We start from the raw sequence: 18,206 nt of genomic DNA, 5'->3' as shown, positions 1-18,206 counted from the left end.
CCTCTCCGCCCCCACCCCTATTCCGGTCTATCACCCTCACCTTGACCTCCTTCCACCTATCGCATTTCCAACACCCCTCCCCCAAGTCCCTCCTCCCTACCTTTTATCTTAGCCTGCTGGACACACTTTCCTCATTCCTGAAGAAGGGCTCATGCCCGAAACGTCGATTCTCCTGCTCCTTGGATGCTGCCTGACCTGCTGCGCTTTTCCAGCAACACATTTTCAGCTCTGATCTCCAGCATCTGCAGACCTCACTTTCTCCTCCAGATAGTTCTGTTACACTGGCTCCGCACAAGCCATGGTCACCTGCTCAGAAGCCAATCTGAACATTGTTGCAAAGTAGTTATCTCCTTTTTAGAACCCATTGGCTTCCATTCTCACTGTTCCAAGGCAAGGCAACATTATATAGAACTCACATAATGCTCCAGTGATTATGATATTCAAAACTGCAGGCATCCCTCTACAATCTCTTTGGTTTTAAGCAATTCCTTTGTTTGATCCATAGCCCAAACATCAACAAAATAAAAGTATTGGTCTTTACAACTAGCTGAAGAGATTTTTTTTCCCTGGAGGTCATGGTTTCTGTACAAGCCACTTGTTTCCAGATATGCCCTCGAAGGAATTCTCTTGGGAATACAACAAACTGAGAGCATTAAAGTAGGTTGCATAGAGCAGGAAACACTGCCTGGAAAGAAAAATCGAGGGACAGAAGGGCTGTTGGGAGGAGGCCAATATCAACTCAAAGAATGGTTCTCTTCTATGAACCTTGGAAGGAATAAATTGTGCGACATCTACACTTTAATATACAAGTTTTCATGAAATTTACTATATGCTGCAACCACAAATGCAAGCTCAGAGCATTGCAAGGTTGGCATTGCCAATGGCTGTGGATATTAATATTTAGACATCTGACTCCTTCCAAACTAGGTTTGGAGATATTTGCAACATCTAACAGTTTGTCACCCATTGTCATGTAAGCAACATAACTGAAGCTTTCCACTCACTGAGAGCTAATAACATTTCATTCTGTCTTGATTCAAGATATTTAATCGTCACACACCTATGTTCAAGGTCAGTGAAGCAACGAGACATTATCTTATCAACTGCACATTATATTTGCATGTTTCACCTCACTGTCACGCATTGTCAATAACACCAATGTTGACCATAGAATTCAATGAATTATTTCCTTTGACTCCCTTTCACTTCTTTGATGTTGACACAAAGTTATTTGCACAATGATGTTCAGTCTTCCATTCTCTGAAGATATTTGATTATTCCGTCAACAGGATTTGCAGAGAAAGCTGAGCAGATGCCGCTTGGTGTTGCTGGAAACTTTCTGAAGATCTCAACACAGGAGAGAGACAGAGAAGGAAATTTTTAATACTTTCTCGTTACAGGTTAGATAGTTCTGCTGCACTGGCTCTGCACAATCCATGGTCACCTGCTCAGAAGCCAATCTGAACATTGTTGTTAGTGTTGTGGAAAGATCAAGCAATACTCTGAGAAAATTACCAGGTTACACAGAAAATCCTTCACGAAGTTAAACTTTTATTTGCAAACACAAGCTGTGGCAATCAGAAAATGTCTTTCCTGACTGCCCACACCCCTCTTGGAGCCTCTTCTGTTTATACTTTTCTAGTTCCCGCGTTTATCTGGTGATATTAGCATAACCAATCATACTAGCTTGCTTTGTCTTTCTAAACTAATCATCTTCTGCCACACTGATCTACTGTTTACACTTAACCTATCACAGTACATCACTATCATCTTTAGCATTAGCTAATCTATCATGTGATTTAACTAGCCTATCAAGATTTGCTACCATTATCTGTAACCTGAGCCATGCAACATAACCTATGCATATATTACACCACTAAATTGACTACATAACTGCCAAATTAACCTCCATACATTCCATATTCCCTCCTTTGAGAGATACTGGTCTCACACAGAGAAAGAATACACTGAGGCTGGGCGTACAAAGGCCAAATCAGTAGTTGCAGCCCCAAAAGTGAGCAAAAACAATTTCCAGGGTCCAGTTCTCAAAGGATTCTCCCTCTGCACCTGGAGTCTCCGGGCCAAAGACCCATCCCACATTAGCTAGAACGGAAAAAAGACCCAAGGTCTCCGCACAATCTAAGCACACACGCAACACATGTAAGTCAGGCATCTTCATCTAGACAAGGCTCCAGCACTTCAGCAGACATCAGATCATAGTAATAGAGCATTGGAACCTTAGCTGAAGAGGGGTTTGATCCAGAGTCCACCCGAACGACAGGGAATTGTCACGCCACAAGTCGCACTAAAAAAGGATTTAACAAGAGATACAGCACAGTAAAATACAAATGCAACAATAATCAGAACAATACATGCAACAGGCAAACCAAGACCTCACCTCCCCCATCCCCCCATCCACCCAATACGCTACCCAACTAGCCAAAAAAATCAATGGCTGGACCCTGCATTCTCCTTAAGCTCCTTCTGTAAAGTCGTTAGCTTATCCATCGCCTCAATAAAGGATTCCTCCGGGCTAGTCTTAATGGGTATGAAGGTACAGCAATGTTCTCCAAACAGTACACAGACACCATCTTTCTCAGCCAACTGCCAGTCCAAGGCCTGCTTATTTTCCCATGCCACTTTACTGATTGCATCCAACTGCTCACCTAATGCCGAGAGGGCATCATCGGTGTAAGTAGTAAATCTCTGCCGTAATGAATCCATTCAGCATTTCTGCTAACACTAATGGCAGGGATAAGTGCTTCCCAGCCCACGGCAATCTCATTTCGGGCCTTGAACTCATTAGAGTTGGCCCTCGGCTGACCTATACCATCAGTGCATATTGCTGGATTGGGACATATTCCCATCTAGGGCGGTGAAAAATTGGTTGTAATAGGGCATCAAACTGGGCCCGTGGTGACACAACAATCTCATGGAGGAGTATCGCATGGGCGCAGTCACCATTCCAGCCAGAGTGAAGCATCAGATGCAGCCCCCCCCCCGCCATCCAGACTACACAGCCACCAGCTATCTGCTAAGGGAACGTGCTGAGAATTCATAACAAACTCATATTTTATCACACTGGCACCAAAAGGTGTGACAGTCACAGTGTCAAGCATACTCACACAACAGCCTTCAAAGTGGCCTAACAGAACAGAGCCATTCCCTCTGAAATATTCAAAGCTCAAGCCTTTACGCACCATGAAATCAACTACAGAGAACGTCTGGTTACTCTTACTGGTAGACCAAGGGATCAGGTGAATTGGCCATGCTAAATTTCCCATAGTGTTAGGTGCATTAGTCAGAGGGAAATGGATCTGGCTGAGTTACTCTTCAGAGGGTCGGTGTGGACTGGTTAGGCTGAAGGACCTGTTTACACAAAGTATGGAATCTAATCTAATAACTGCAACACTGTTGGAGTTGCTGCCTCCCCCACTCATCCTAACAGTATAATCTGGAAGCTTGAAGGAGGAGGCATCAGAAAGGGCAACAGGGCCGCATATATAACGATAAGTGATTCGGATTAAATGGCCAACGGGTCATCACCTTAGCCTTTGGGAGCAGGTGGAAGAATTATAGGGCACAGGAACAACAAAGTATGAGGGTTGTGACTTAGCGCATAGAAAACAGTCCTGTCTAGACAACATTGCTGCCGTGTAATTTGTCCATTGGTACCAATGATTGCTGTGGGCAGACAACCATGCTAGGGGAGTGGGCTCCACACTCTGTACTCCTCTATACCTTTGGGCTAGGCTTTGCAGGGCATTGGCACTACCAAGTGAGATCCACCAGGTCTGCCAAACTGATGGTCCCTAAATCTGTACAGGAGTAGGAAGGTGCAGGACTGGGGAGGGGGCATTAGTGGCCTCCCCCATCCCATCCCCAACCACACAACAGGAGAAACTTCACCTTCCACAGACCCATCTCTGATAGCCCTGGAGGCACCAGTATCCCCAAAGACCTCACTCATCAACAGCTCACATGAAGGAGTATTGATTCCCAGCATGTCCCCGTTCAGTCTCTGTTGCCCCTTCTTCACCCTCACTTACCTCAGCTCTAGAGTCTGTCTGTGTCTGTGGGACAGTTCTAGTGCAATGATTCAGATGATACTGTGTGGATTGTCCCTCCACTTGAACAGCAGTGGGCGACACCTTGGTTACCATGAAAATATCCCCACTTCTCGGCTTATCCCATTTTCTGCGGAAAACTCATACACATATCTGATCTCCGGTTTAACAGGTCCCTCTTCTTTGGCAGACACCGGCTCCCTCAGTTTATCCTGTGTGTGGATAGACTCATGCATCATAGTTAGCTGTTGCAACTACTGCTTAAGTTCTTGCTCCAGTTGTTCCAAGCTAAGTTCTTCATACAGACCCCTCCACCTGGTCACCGGCATGGGTCTACCAGTAAGCATTTCATGTGGTGTCAAGTTAGTCATGAGGTTAGTCTGCATATGGTAGCTCTCATCAGTGTCAGTGGCAGCGCATTGATCCAGATAAGATTGGTACTTGCGCAAATTTTATTCAACTTAGCTTTTGAAGTTCCATTACTCCGTTCCACCATACCGTGTAATTGGGAACGATACACACATCCAAATCTCTGCTTGATCCTCAAAATCTGCAGCATCAACTTAACCACTCTTTAGATAAAAGCAGATCCATTTTCTGAACTGATCTCCAACGGTATGCCAAACCTCGGAATAACCTCATAAGTTAAGAATTTCACTACTGTGCCTGCCGCTGAGTCTTTCAATGGAGCTGCCTCAACCTTTCTACGAAACCTAGTGATTACCACTAACATATATCTCCTCCTTCTCACTGTCTTTATCATGTCCACGTAGTCAATCACCAAATGTTTAAATCATTCCTCAGGTATTTGTATATATCCTATAGGGGTCACTATCCCCTTTCTGATATTATATTGAGCACGTACATCGCATTGTGACAATATGTAATCCACTGAGGCCTGCAAGTAAGGTGACCAGAAGCCGTCCTTCTTTACCTTCCTCAGTACTTCCCCCCTACTATAGCACAGTGATCCAACCCATGTGCCTCTGAGATGAGAATGGTTAACAAAGGGTTAGGTACCAACCACAAACTGTCATCTGTGCTCCACAGGCCGTCTTGCTTTATAGTTAGGCAGGGCTAATGCCAGAGCTGACTACAATGCCTGCTTAAAGGTGTTGAAAGCTGCTGCAGCGTCCTCATTCCACTGCGCGCACTCTTCAGACTTGTATGTCCCGCCCCCTTCATTACTTTCCTCAGGGAAGCCATAATTTTGGCGTATTCCCCAAGCCAGTCTGAACTAAATCCTGCCATCCCCAACACACTATTTCTGACCCTCTCTGAGTCTGACTTCTCACCATACCCTTTGGACCACCCCCAATCTCTTTGTCTCTGTCCTTGGAAACTCCAGTTCTGTCTGGGCTGTTGTTTAATTTTATTTTGCCCTTGGTTGAAAAGTTCCCCCCAAAAATGTTCATTATTGGAATCATTGGGGTTTTCCGGTGCCTGCCAGGCGGTGTGAGAGGGTTCACCCTGGACCAGCATGCTGTTCATTTCAGGAGCACCTAGCAACTCAGTTGTCACTGGCAACATCCTTTTGCCTTTCTCTCTCTCTGTTTTTTTAAGTTCCTCGAGCTGCATTTGTGTCAACTTTCTCTGCACCTCCTCCTGTTGACCGGCCAGCTTCTTTTTGTCTCTCTGGTTTCTTTCGACTGCATAGACTGCATGATCTCTGAATTCCTGGCGGGTCATTGACGTTGGACCCACTACCTCCTCTAGCTTAGATTTGACTTGAGGGGGCATTGCCTTGACAATTGCAATCTGGAACACTGTGGTCAACAGTTGGCTACCTTCCACGTCTTGTTCTGTTTCAAGCCTCCACCTTTTGAACTAGTTTTCTAGACAAACTGCAGGGGTTTCAGTGTCTCCCAGTGGATCTCCTCTCAAAGCTTTGGAATCGATCTCTAAGGGCGTGCCATACCCTTTGTCTTATTCGATCAAACCCAGCACCAATCATCGGATTGTCCACCACATTCTTCAGGCGGGCTCGGTCCATTATCTCTCTTAATTTCAAGAGTCCCACCATCTGTACTAGCAGTGCCTTCAGATCCCCCATAGCCAACAACCATCCTGTGGTTTCATCTTCAAAGGCTCTAATCAACTTGCCTGTTCCCTCATGTAAGCTGGGCAACACATTTTTTAGCCCATCCTGTGTTCCCCAAGGACTGTATTGTGGCTGTCTCCCCCCCCGGGCTTTTATAAACAATGGCAGCATCTTCTCCTGTGGGGGCTTCTTTACTAAAATTGCTACTTTGTGATTCCTCACCAGGTTCCAATTCTGACTCTACTTCCAATTCCTTCCATTCTTTTCCTACTTTTGTTCTGCTCAGGCCCATCTTCCTGCCTGTGTTGCTGCATCTTCTGCTCCCTTCCCCCTGTCATTTTCCCTATCACTCTCCATCTGCCTCCACTCAACATTTCTGTAATGATTTAGATATGCCTTACAGTCGCTTTGTTCTCTTAACATGCGTAATATCTGAATTTCACCTCACAATCTCTCTTTTTCCTGTTGTACAGCTTCTATTTCTTTTTTCTTCCTCTCCTGTTCTGTCTCTTTTCATTCTTAATATATTCAGCTCTTGGTCAGCTCCCTCCCCATCCAATTCTCTCTCTACCATGACTGTTGCCCTTATTACAGGACAGTGTGTCACATTCTCTTGACCTGAATAAGGAGGAGTGTTTTCTAATTGCTTTAAATCAGAATATATGGATGTTTTCTCTTGCTGAGCCTCCATTTCCAAAGGCTTTTTGTTCTGCTCTGAACACGTGGAGATTTTCTCCTCCAGAAGTCTTTGTTTCCAAATGTTGTTTGTTCTGCTCTCTGGCACACCCCGCCCCCCCCCCCCCCTCCCCACACCCCCACCCCAGTCATAACTTGTGCCTGATAGATTTTCCTCAATTCTTCTCCCTCAATTCTAAAACGTTTTGAGACCTCTGCCTCCTGTTCCCTTTTCTGAATTCACTTTCTAGTTTTATCTTTGGGGCTGTGGCTCTTCCATTTCATCGCACATATTTATATCAAAGGTACCTTCTTTTGACCATTTCGATAGCAAATCCTTAGTTCCTTTTTCCCATTTTTCAGAAATTTTTATGATATCATTTCTTGCTACTGGGAATTTCCTACTCAATATTTCAACTGCATTCCCTTTGTCAATAGTTCAAGTTATGTCAGTCTGATTATCCATACAGTCCTAGTTTTTAAAGTCCAATAGTCTTATAGTGCTTTGGAAAATTTGGCTATTCTCTGCTACTTTACTTTTAATCATTTGTTACCAATCTGCCGGCTTTCAATTTCACTCAGAATCATTAATACTAACAATAAAACAATCTTTTCTTACCTGTTCTGCCCATCCAGTCCCCTGCTTTTTTTCAGAGTCGTATCCACAGAATTTTCTGTCCTGCCTGTACAGTCCCCTACTTTTTTTCAGGGTAGTGTCCGCAGGAACTTACCTACACCACGTGGAATTTTATCTCAGTCAATCTCTTTGTTCTACACCTACTCACCCCACTGAGAAGTTTTCCTGAACAATCCTCTGCGTCTCCCCAAACTTTAATGTACCATCCACCTTATGGTTCTTTGGGATAGAGAGACCCTTCGGCAGTTTCCCTGCACCTCTACATCCCCAAGGACCTCCCTTACTTGACAGAATATAGTCCAAATTAGCAGCAAAATGCTTATCTTTTTTTTGTAGGTGGCCAACCCTTTTTTCTGTCAGGTTCAGGAGGGTCCTCATTAAAAACTGGGAAGTGCCCTGCAGCTGCCGCTATTTATCAGAGGGGTCTCTTTCCAAACCTACTCGCTGCACCAAATTTGTTTTGGAAAGATCACCCAATACTCTGAGAAAATTGCCAGGAGACGCAGAAAATCTTTCACCAAGCTAAACTTTTATTCGCAAATGCAAGACAGAAAGTGTCTTTCCTTTCTGCCCACACCCCTCTTGGAGCCTCTTCTGTTTATACTTTTCTAGTTCCCGCGTTTATCTGGCGGTATTAGCATAACCAATCATACTAGCTTGCTTCGTCTTTCTAAACTAATCATCTCTGCCACACTGATCTACTGCTTACACTTAACCTATCACAGTACATCACTATCGTCTTTAGCATTAGCTCATTTATCATGTGATTTAACTAACCTATCATAGTGTGCTACCATTATCTGTTACCTATGCATGCAATACACCACTAAGTTAACTACATGACTGCCAAATTAGCTGCCATATATTCCCTACTAGAAACTGCAAACCCACCATATAGTTCTTCCATATACTGTCTGCTATTCAATTGTGGTTGGCACGTCACTGTGGTTGCAACACACTCACTGACACCTTTTCCGTTTTTTTCCAGGGTACAGCAGGCAGCTGGAGAAGCAGAGGCACAACCTGCATGTGTTGAGAGATCAGATATAAATGGCCACCTGCCACGCCAAGGAGTAAATATCATGCCTATACCAGCTCACAGTTGGGGGAGAGGGGTTTATAAGGGACTCAAATGAGTTCTCCAAGGCAATGTGCAAGAAAAACCGATATCTATGCATAGAACAATATCTGATGCATTGACAGACCTGCCTATTATCATGGTCATGGAGCATGGAGGGGTCAAGTCCTACTAACCACAAGATGCACTATTTGGTTTCCTTCCTTTACATCATGGAAGTGGTTTCCAACTCCAAACCACTGATGGATCCAACCACAATGCAGCGTCACATGGCTAATATCTCAATGAACACTGTAGCGCTGCAAAAGTCACTCCAAGGTTGGTATCAATAATGGATTCTGGCGAAAGATCACTGACCCGAAAGTGTCTTAAGAAAGATACTGCCCAACTGCTGAGTATTTCTTTGGATTTAAATGCATGTGAACTGTTTGGGTTAATAAAGAGAGTCACAGAATGTCAAAGAAAAAGTATGATGCAGAAACATCACAAATCACCGGTTGGAGCTCAGCTGGAATATTATGGACAAGCCACATTTCAGGAAAAGTGCAATGCCTTCAGAGAAAGTACAAAGGATATTCACTAACATGTTACAGTGGAGAGACTTCAGTTATGAGGAGAGATTGGAAACATTAAGCCCATTCTCTTGGAATTGGAAAGTTAAGAGCATCTAAAAAAAAGAATTACAGATGCTGAGAATAGGGAAACAAAAACAAAACTTGCTGGAGAAACTCAGTAGGCCAGGCAGCATCTATGGAGAGAAAGCAGAGTTAATGTTTCAGATCCAGTGACACTTCTTCAGAAATCTCTTACAGAACTGTCGACCCAAAACATTAACTCTGCTTGATCTCCAAATTGACGGGCAACTTTATAAAGGTTTTCAAGACAGCATGAGGCTTTAATCCATTAAAGTGAGAATAACTACTCTCAGAAAATGGATTAATGACCTGAGGATGTAGATTTAAAATTACCTGCAGAAGGTCTGGAAAGTTTAGAAGTTGGAGGTATTCATCAAGAAGCCTGCAGTGTGGATACAGGCTGTTAGGCTCAACAAGTCCACATTGACACTCTAAAGAGTAACCCACCTAGATCCATTCCCCACTACTCTACATTTACCCCTGACTAAAACACCTCACCTATACATCTATGAACACAATGGGCAATTTACCGTGGCCAATTCACCTAATCTGCACATCTTTGGATTGTGGGAAGAAACCGGAGCACCCAGAGGAAACCCATGCAGACAAGGGGAGAATGTGCAAACTCAACACAGACAACTCCGTTGTCCAAGACTGGAATTGAACGCAGATCCCTGGTGCTGTGAGATAGCAGTGTTAACTACTGAGCCAGCATGCTGCCCCCACCTCAGACCAAGGCTTTCAGTCAGACAGCTCTTGAAATCTGGAATGCTCTATGTGAAAATATTATGGATATTATCATAAATAATTTTAATGGGATGTTGGACACATGACTGAGGATGAGGGATTTGCAGAATTCTGGATGAAAAGTGGATGTGTGGGAGGAAGCATGACTAGACTTGCAAAGAATGAGAACCAGCACAACAGGTGTTGTGCTGAAATATTCTATGGTTGTAAAACCCTTCATAATTCTGTTCTAAGAAACATTGCAGCTTTTCTGGCCTTCCCATGCAAATGACGTTCCTCATCGTAGGCAACATTCTAATAAATCATCTTGGAACACTCTCCAGGGACAGGCATCTTCTTAAAATGTTGGAATTGCCCAGAATTGCAACTGCTGCCTAGCAAGTGATTTTATAAACATAAAGAATAAAATAGAGTAAATGGGTGTTTTTCTTATGACTTCGCCTCATCTTGCATGAATTCCATACTGATACAGCCTAATTCATTGTATTAATTCTAAGCAATATATCGAGATGCTCTTAGGGTAAAGAACCCTACCAAAAGAAGTGTGCAGGGTCATGACCACCAATACAGATAATGGAAAATGGACCTAATAATGCAACTGTAACAGCAAGTTGGTGTTGATGAGGTCAAAAAGGGTTTCTCTGTTGTGATGGAGTTCTTGTCAACTAGTGAGTCTGGAAGTTGTCCTTTTCAGTAAGAAGCTAGCATTGTTAGCAGCCACTCACAGTGTTGGACATTGATGTCTCCCAGCAAGAGAACACTTTGTTTCCTTGCTGTCCTCAATACTCAGAGGAGGGGATGCTCAATATGGAGAGCATGTTGCTGTTTTTGTGAGTCGGTTTTCTGATTTGCTTTCACATAAATAATTTGGAATGTTACGAGAGGAAACTTGTTGTGGTTTATGGATGATACCAAGGGAGGGAAAACTGAGACAAAAAATAAAGAACTGGGGAGAATGCAAACAGTAGATGGTTATGTGGCAGATGCCATGCAATGCAAAACAACAATGAAACTGCACAAAGTATGATAGGACTTTTACCAGAGGGAAGAAACAGAAGGTATTGACATGCAGATACATAAATGTTTAAAAATAGGGATGGTTTTGAAAAAAAATCCTGTAAAATTGGATTCCTATATATGAATGGAGACATTGACTATGTATCAAGAAACCATCTTTGAATATTTGTTTCCTATTTTATCCAAATGTTTTTATTCCCTCTGGGTGATAGTGAGAAAGTGTTAGCAATATTCGCAGACTGGTTTTGAACCCATTGAACCACATCATGAACATGCCTTTCTCGGCTAACAAGTGTTGGTATGGAACACAAACAGAATGCATTGGAATAGCAAACACAGAAAATGCTGGAAAAACTCAGCAGGTCTGGCAGCATCTGCAGAGCAAGAAACAGAGTTAATGTTTCAAGTCCTTCTTCAGAACTTAATGAGATGCAGAATGAAATGGAGAAGGGTCATACCAGACGTGAAATGTTAACTCTGTTTCTCGCTCCACTATTTTCTCCAGTATTCTCTGTGTTTGTTTCAGTTTTTCACGTCCACAATATTTCGCTTTTACTTAAGTACTGGAAAAGCTCAGCAGGTCTGGCAGTGTCAGTGGAGAGGGGAATACAGTTAATGTTTCAACTCCAATAACTCTTCTGGACTGGAAACACTAACTCTGTTTCTCTTTCCAGAGATGCTGCCAGATTTGCTGAACTTCTCTAACACTTTCTGAGTTTCATTTTGCTTCAGATCTCCAGCATTTTGCTTTTTTTTTAGTCTTGGGGGCGACATGGTGGCTCAGTGGTTAGCACTGCTGCCTCACAGCACCAGGGATGAGGGTTTGATTCCAGCCTCGGGTGACTGTCTGTGTGGAGTTTGCACATTCTCCCTGTGTCTACGTGGATTTCCTCCGGGTGCTCCGGTTTCCTCACAAAATCCAAAGATATGCAGGTTAGGTGAATTGGCCAGGTTAAATTGTCCATAGTGTCAGGTGCATTAGTGAAGGGTAAATACAGGGTTGGGGAAATGGGTCTGGGTGGGTTACTCTTCAGAGGGTCAGTGCGGACTTATTGGGCCGAAGGGCCTGTTTCCATACTGTAGGGATTCTAATCTAATCTTGTAGTGGGACATGATTTTCTTTATTTCAAAAGTATGCTTTATTCATAAAGTATCATCTAAATCCTGTGGATAGGTTCTAGGTTAATTCTGTACCATCTTTGAAAAATAAAACAAAAGATTGGAATTTTGACATTCCTCAGATATTTTCTACAGTTGCAATAACAAAAGCTTTTTTTTAACTTACGCAGGAAGCTGTTTCTGTTCATTTTGAGGCAACAAGAGGATCTGACAACTGAAAGGACACTCATGAAACATTGGCAGAAAGACCCTTAGACTGCAGTCTTTCCTCACTGTGTGTTGGCGGCAGCTGCCCCAGGCTTTAGTGCATCCCTCAGCAGGTAGTCCTGGACCTTGAGGTGTGCCCATCTACAACATTTGGTCAAGGTCAACTGAAAGACCAACAGACAACCATCTTTCACTGAGTTGATGGCCTTCCAGGGGAACTGCCTGCGACCCCTACATTATCAAGCTGTTTGGGACGAGCCTTGACACAATGGTACAGTGGCTCAGTGGTTAGCACTGTTGCTTCACAGCACCAGGGACCCGGGTTCAATTCCAGCCTCAGGCAACTGTGTGTGTGTGGAGTTTGCACATTCTCCCCGTGTCTGTGTGGGTTTCCTCTGGGTGCTCTGGTTTCCTCCCACAGTCCAAAGATGTGCAGGCCATGGATTGCTAAATTGTCCATAATGTCCTTGGATTTGTGGGTTAGGTGCATTAGTCAGGGGCAAATGTAGAGTAATAGGGTAGGGGAATGGGTCTGGGTGGGTTACTGTTCAGAGGGTCGGTGTGGACTTGTTGGGCCGAAGGGACTGTTTCCACACTGTAGGGATTCTATGAATATTAATTAAAAAAAAACACTGCATCTCTCTCCAGACCTTGCTGGCAAAGGCATATTCCAGAAGAGCAGTGTGACAGTCTCTTCCCCCATTCCCTTGCCCCCAGAGCTGCCCTAAGAGTAACATGCAATAGTGCATAGCAATCGGCATGCATGAAGGATCGCACAGGTAGTGCCATTCTCACTACCAGCCCAGTGATGTTTTGGTGCTTGTTGGAAAGTTCTAGCGATGATGCATTCTGCCAAATGACTTTGGCGGTCTACTCAGGGAACCATCCCGTTTTCCTGTAGGGTATCAAGGACATTATATGCTGACCACTTCCTGTGGGCAAAAGTGCTTTGCTTTGCAAATTTTTCCACAAAGGACAGATGATATGGAATGGTCCAACTACTTGGCCACACTGAGGCTAGTCCCATCCTCTTCAACACCACGGGCAAGTAGAATCGCAGTACATTTGGTGGTTGTGCAGCGAGGGTCTACACACAGCTTGATGCAGCCTCACACAAAGTTGGTCATCAGGGTGAGGGCAATATTGGGTACTTTCATCCCCCCTGACCTCCTTTATACAGAGCTTTGTACATGGTGTGCCTGCAGTCACAGTCCATCTTAGACATCCAGCTGACATGGAAGATGGCCAGCCCCAGGTGACTGCAATGGTGCAGGCTCAGGGAATGGGCCAGACCTGTGTCACATGCAAGTGGGACTTGATCTCAAAGCTTCTGAAACTGAGACAGGTGCATCAGCTACTGAGCATCAAACCTTCTCATGTGGCTGAATTTGTACAAAACTCCTCCAGATCCCTGTTACTGATGCAGTGAGCTGGATTGCCTTTCATCTAAGGTTTCATCTGAGTTTTGGAAGTAGTGCGTGGCTGCTTGCAGACAGCACCAGAGGTGTGGAAGCCACAAGGTTCAGGCAATGATGAGCACTTTCACCTCACTCTCCTCACCCAAGAAATGCACCAGATAGCTCAGTTGCATAATTAATGAGGTGAAAAAGCACGAAAAAATTCAACCCATGCCACGATGGACTGAGCATTATGAAACTCACTCACCACCACATTTTAACTGCAAATGGGAAAATTCAGCTCGTAGCTGAAATGCTACACAAATTCCAAATTATAGGACATATAAGGTGAAAATTTAACAAATTAATGAATGTGTTCAATAAGTAGAAGAAACAAAATCTATTGCTGTTTTCAACTCAGACTCATAATTTGTTGTAGAAATTTCTTTCCTTCTGCATTTTCCAGATGCTCCTTTAGCATTTTCTCATATGTTCTCATGAGTGATTATGCAGCAAGTGAACTGTAGAAGCAATGAAATTGTGATTTTGCTACACTGTAAATACAATTCCTATGCTTGGTTGAGGCCGGAATTTCTCATTAACCCGCTTTAATACCACTAATGTAATGGAACCTCAACCATTGAATATAGCTATTTTATGGTCCCTATTACGATATATACATACCTATCATTCTCTGTTTGACACAGCCTCTAGCTTTAATATTACAATTGATTTACAGACCATTAGTAATAACAAACCTCTCTCTCATTCTCACAATTATTCATCCTCTTCCACACACTCATTCCCTTTTTCTCTTTCTTTGCGATTGTTTATTTACTTACAGATGCTCACTTTTCTTCCAGTATTCACATAAATGGCATTTTCCCTGGAAAATACAGATGCTTTAGAAACATGGAAGTAACTATGGAATATGTATTCCAACAGATTCACATTTGGTGTATGTCAGGAACGAGTATCTTGTACTTACATCAATGAACTTGCCAGCTATAAGCTTTGAAGATATCGCATCACAGACTCTCCTGGATAGGTTTTATGGTTTATTGTATGTCATTCCACATAACTATCCCACAGAGTGCCAGCTTCTTGTTGAGATTCTTGAGTTTATCATTCACAGTAACTATACGATGAAAAGTATCACAGATTTACTCCAGCAGTTGTGTTGTGATGTTACTGCATATATCGGACTGACCGAAAAGACATTGTGCTGATTCCATTGCACACAGAGTAATTGAAGGTGGGGCATGTATCTTTTATGGCTGAAAGTAACATATTGTGATAGTGGATCGACATTAATGGTACAGTGCCTGTTTGGTTTGAAATCTATCCAATAATGCAACATCTCTTGCACAACTGATTTGTTTTCCTGCCAAGGGATGTGGGTGGTGCTGGCAAAGCCAGCATTTGCTGTCCTTCAGTAATTGGCCTTGAACTGAACGGCTTACTAGACTATTTCAGAATGGAGTAAAGAGTCAGCCACAGTGCTGTGAATCACATGAAGGCCACACTGAGTAAGGATGGTGAATTTCTTTCCTCTCTGAACCCTCTATCACCTAGCTAATCAAAACAGAAAGATTAACTCTGGTGCTGAAAAGTGAGCAGTTGTAACGAGGCTGCACACTGCATTTCAGGGTGCTTGCAGGGTAAAGGTCTACTGAACAACTCACGCTCTACATCATGTGGGTGTGGGAGAGACCTCTCCTACAAGGCAAGAAACATTGGCTTGGGAGAGAGAGATTCACCTGGATACTGCCTGGACTGGAGGGTCTGAGATATGAGGAACTATTTGATAGGTTGGAATTGGGTAAAAAAAATGACTGCAGATGCTGGAAACCAGATTCTGGATTAGAGTGGTGCTGGAAAAGCACAGCAGTTCAGGCAGCATCCGAGGAGCAGGAAAATCAGCAAAAGCTCTTCATCAGGAATAGAGGCAGGGTGCCTGCAGTGTGGAGAGATAAATGAGAGGAGGGTGGGGGTGGGAGTATTTTTTTCTGAGAGAGTGTGGCCCTCAGCTGAGGCAGGGCTGACTGTAGAGAGGTTAGGTGCCGGCGCATTGCTGCAAGCGTGGAGCGGAGGATCTTGAAGGAGAACTGTTGCTGGTGTTTTTGAATAAATAGTCTGTACTGTTTGTCCTGTTCGGGTCCGAACTCTGCTGGCTTAAAGAAGGTCCAGAGTCCGTGTGGGATGAGTTGGTTACTGAGACAGGCACTGAGGAAGCAAATGTGGCTGTGGTAGCGAGTTTGTTTCAGGATATGGTAGAAGAGCTTCAGGGCAGAGGAGATGACCTGAGGGGTGCAGTGAGAAATGGACTTCCTGAGATTTTTGTAGAGAGAGGAGGAAAACTTCTTCAAGGCAGGCATCCTTGCAAGAGGACTCACAGTAAGGTTAAAATCAACTAGGTAAAAACGAGGACTGCAGATGCTGGAAGCTCAGCACTGTCCCCATGACTTGTCCTACCTGCCTATCTTCCTTTCCACCTATCCACTCCACCTCCTCTCTGACCTATCACCTCCATCCTCACCCCCACTCACCTATTGTACTTTATGCTACTCTCTCCCCACCCCCACCCCCCTCTCACTTATCTCTCCATCCTGCAGGCACCCTGCCGCTATTCCTGATGAAGGGCTGTTGCCCAAAATGTCAATTTCCCTGGTCCTCGGATGCTGCCTGACCTGCTGTGCTTTTCCAGCACCACTCTAATCCAGAACCTAGGCTGGAATTGGGACTACTTTTCTTTAAGCAGCAAAAGTTCAGAGAGGACTTGATGGAGGTGAATAGAGTTATGAGGGGCATAGATGAAGTGAATAGATAGGCACCTTTTCCCATGAGTAGAGGGGTCAATGACTAGGGAGAATAAGTTTAAGATAAACAGTGGAACATAGGAGATTTGAAGAAAAAAGTTCACTCAACGGGTAGTAGGAATCTGGAACTCAGCATCTGAAATGGTGATTAAGTCAGAAACTCTCGTACCATTTAAATAGTATTTCGGTGTTTATTTGCAATGCGATATCATCCGGAGCAATGGCAAACAGCTGACAAATAGGTTTAATCTAGTCAGATCTTTGTTGACTGCCCCAGACACGATGGGCCAAATGACCTTCAACTATGCCTTAAAGGTTCCCATTTAGAGCTCCCATTTGTGCTTGGGACTGCTCTTCAAGGCTCTACATTGGCTACTGAAATGTTAATGCGGTGGCCAGAGTTGATTCTTAAGTGATAACACGGCTCTGAATTGCAGAGATTGAGTGGGTAAAAAAGCTTATATTATCAAGATATATTTACTCAAAGGATTCTGTCAGATTCTTTGGACTGCCTATACAAAGGAAATCTTAGCATTATAACTCCAGATGCCATGCTGATACATGCTATTTGGACACCAAAATTACCCAGTCATCTTTCAAAGTCCAATGAACCAGATAGACACAATCTATAGTCATTGCATAATTTCCCAAGATGACCTTCTAGTGTATAGTGGCATCTGGGAAATGCACTTTGAGCTATCTTCCTTCAGAAAATACAGATAGCTGGCCTTATGTTTCAAAGAGCAGCTTCACAAAGATCCAAGTTCAGGATATGTAGCAGATCCAGAAGGGGCACTGTAGGGCTGCAGATATACAAGCAGTATCACAGTTCCCTACTCTCACAACAAAACATAACACCATGACGTTTTTATTAATGTGTGGGTTCGACTGAATGCTTGTCCCAAACATCTGCACAGGAGCCACACTGCTGACAGACCTACAACAGAAAAAGCAAAGATAGTATGGACTGAGAAATCCCAGATAGCTTCTGAAAAGTGGAAGGCTATTGTGGCAAGCAAGCTTATGTATGCAGCTCCAAACTTTAGCGAAAGCATTTAAAGCAGTCATCGATACAAGCGGCATCAGAATTGGGAATGTCTTTGTTCAGGAGAACAAATCTAAAATAAAGAGACTAGTTGAATACTTTCCAAAAAAAAAAAGCGTCAGAGATTGTATTCCCCTGTAGAGAGGGGAAACGTCAGTTTATTACTGACTCCTAAACAGCTTGAGGTATATGTCCACAATGTATACAAAAAAGATCTCAATCTATGCTGATCACATCCATTAAGATGAAAAGATTGAAGACCCAGAAAATCCAGCTTTTTCCATTGGAGTTTGGTCCTTCAACCATACCAACCTTCTAGTGTATAGTGACACTATAATCATTCGCATTGCTGAAAAATCAAATGTAATTACAAATGACCTATCCAGAATCTCGAGACACCAGACAGAACTGAAGAGAGTATAATTGAAAAAGTGCAGAGGAATGAATGCATGATGAGTGGATTTTGCTTTAGTATTCTCCTTGTGATGAAATGAGCATAAATCTCATTAGATCTGTTGTGTGAGAGGCGCACGTTGTGAAGAGAACGGAAGTAGTGTCATAATAATGGATCATAACCTTGGATAACCTTGGGACATATAAAACATTTAATTCCAATGTGTATTGTTTTAAAAAGAGTACTGTTATATCCAAAATGAAATGATCCCTTCAAATGTAAAACTAAGTGGTTTTGTGGGCAGAGACCCAGGAGTATCAATGAATAT

At 43.4% G+C, this 18,206-nt stretch overlaps 1 long non-coding RNA gene across 1 annotated transcript; it reads right to left on the bottom strand.

Moving 5' to 3' along the window:
* Positions 1-902: 902 nt before the first annotated feature.
* LOC122541066 (uncharacterized) lies at positions 903-14,863 on the bottom strand. The gene is made up of 3 exons (XR_006309510.2): positions 14,609-14,863; positions 14,463-14,506; positions 903-2,305 (listed from the first exon to the last, which is right to left on the bottom strand). It is a non-coding gene; the product is annotated as an uncharacterized LOC122541066 (long non-coding RNA).
* Positions 14,864-18,206: the final 3,343 nt, after the last annotated feature.

The sequence above is a fragment of the Chiloscyllium plagiosum genome, unplaced genomic scaffold, assembly GCF_037043375.1.
Source record: "Chiloscyllium plagiosum isolate Xiang-an unplaced genomic scaffold, Cpla_swu_hap1 HiC_scaffold_3, whole genome shotgun sequence".
Lineage (NCBI taxonomy): Eukaryota > Metazoa > Chordata > Chondrichthyes > Orectolobiformes > Hemiscylliidae > Chiloscyllium > Chiloscyllium plagiosum.
This window is presented reverse-complemented; position numbering and strand designations above follow the sequence as displayed.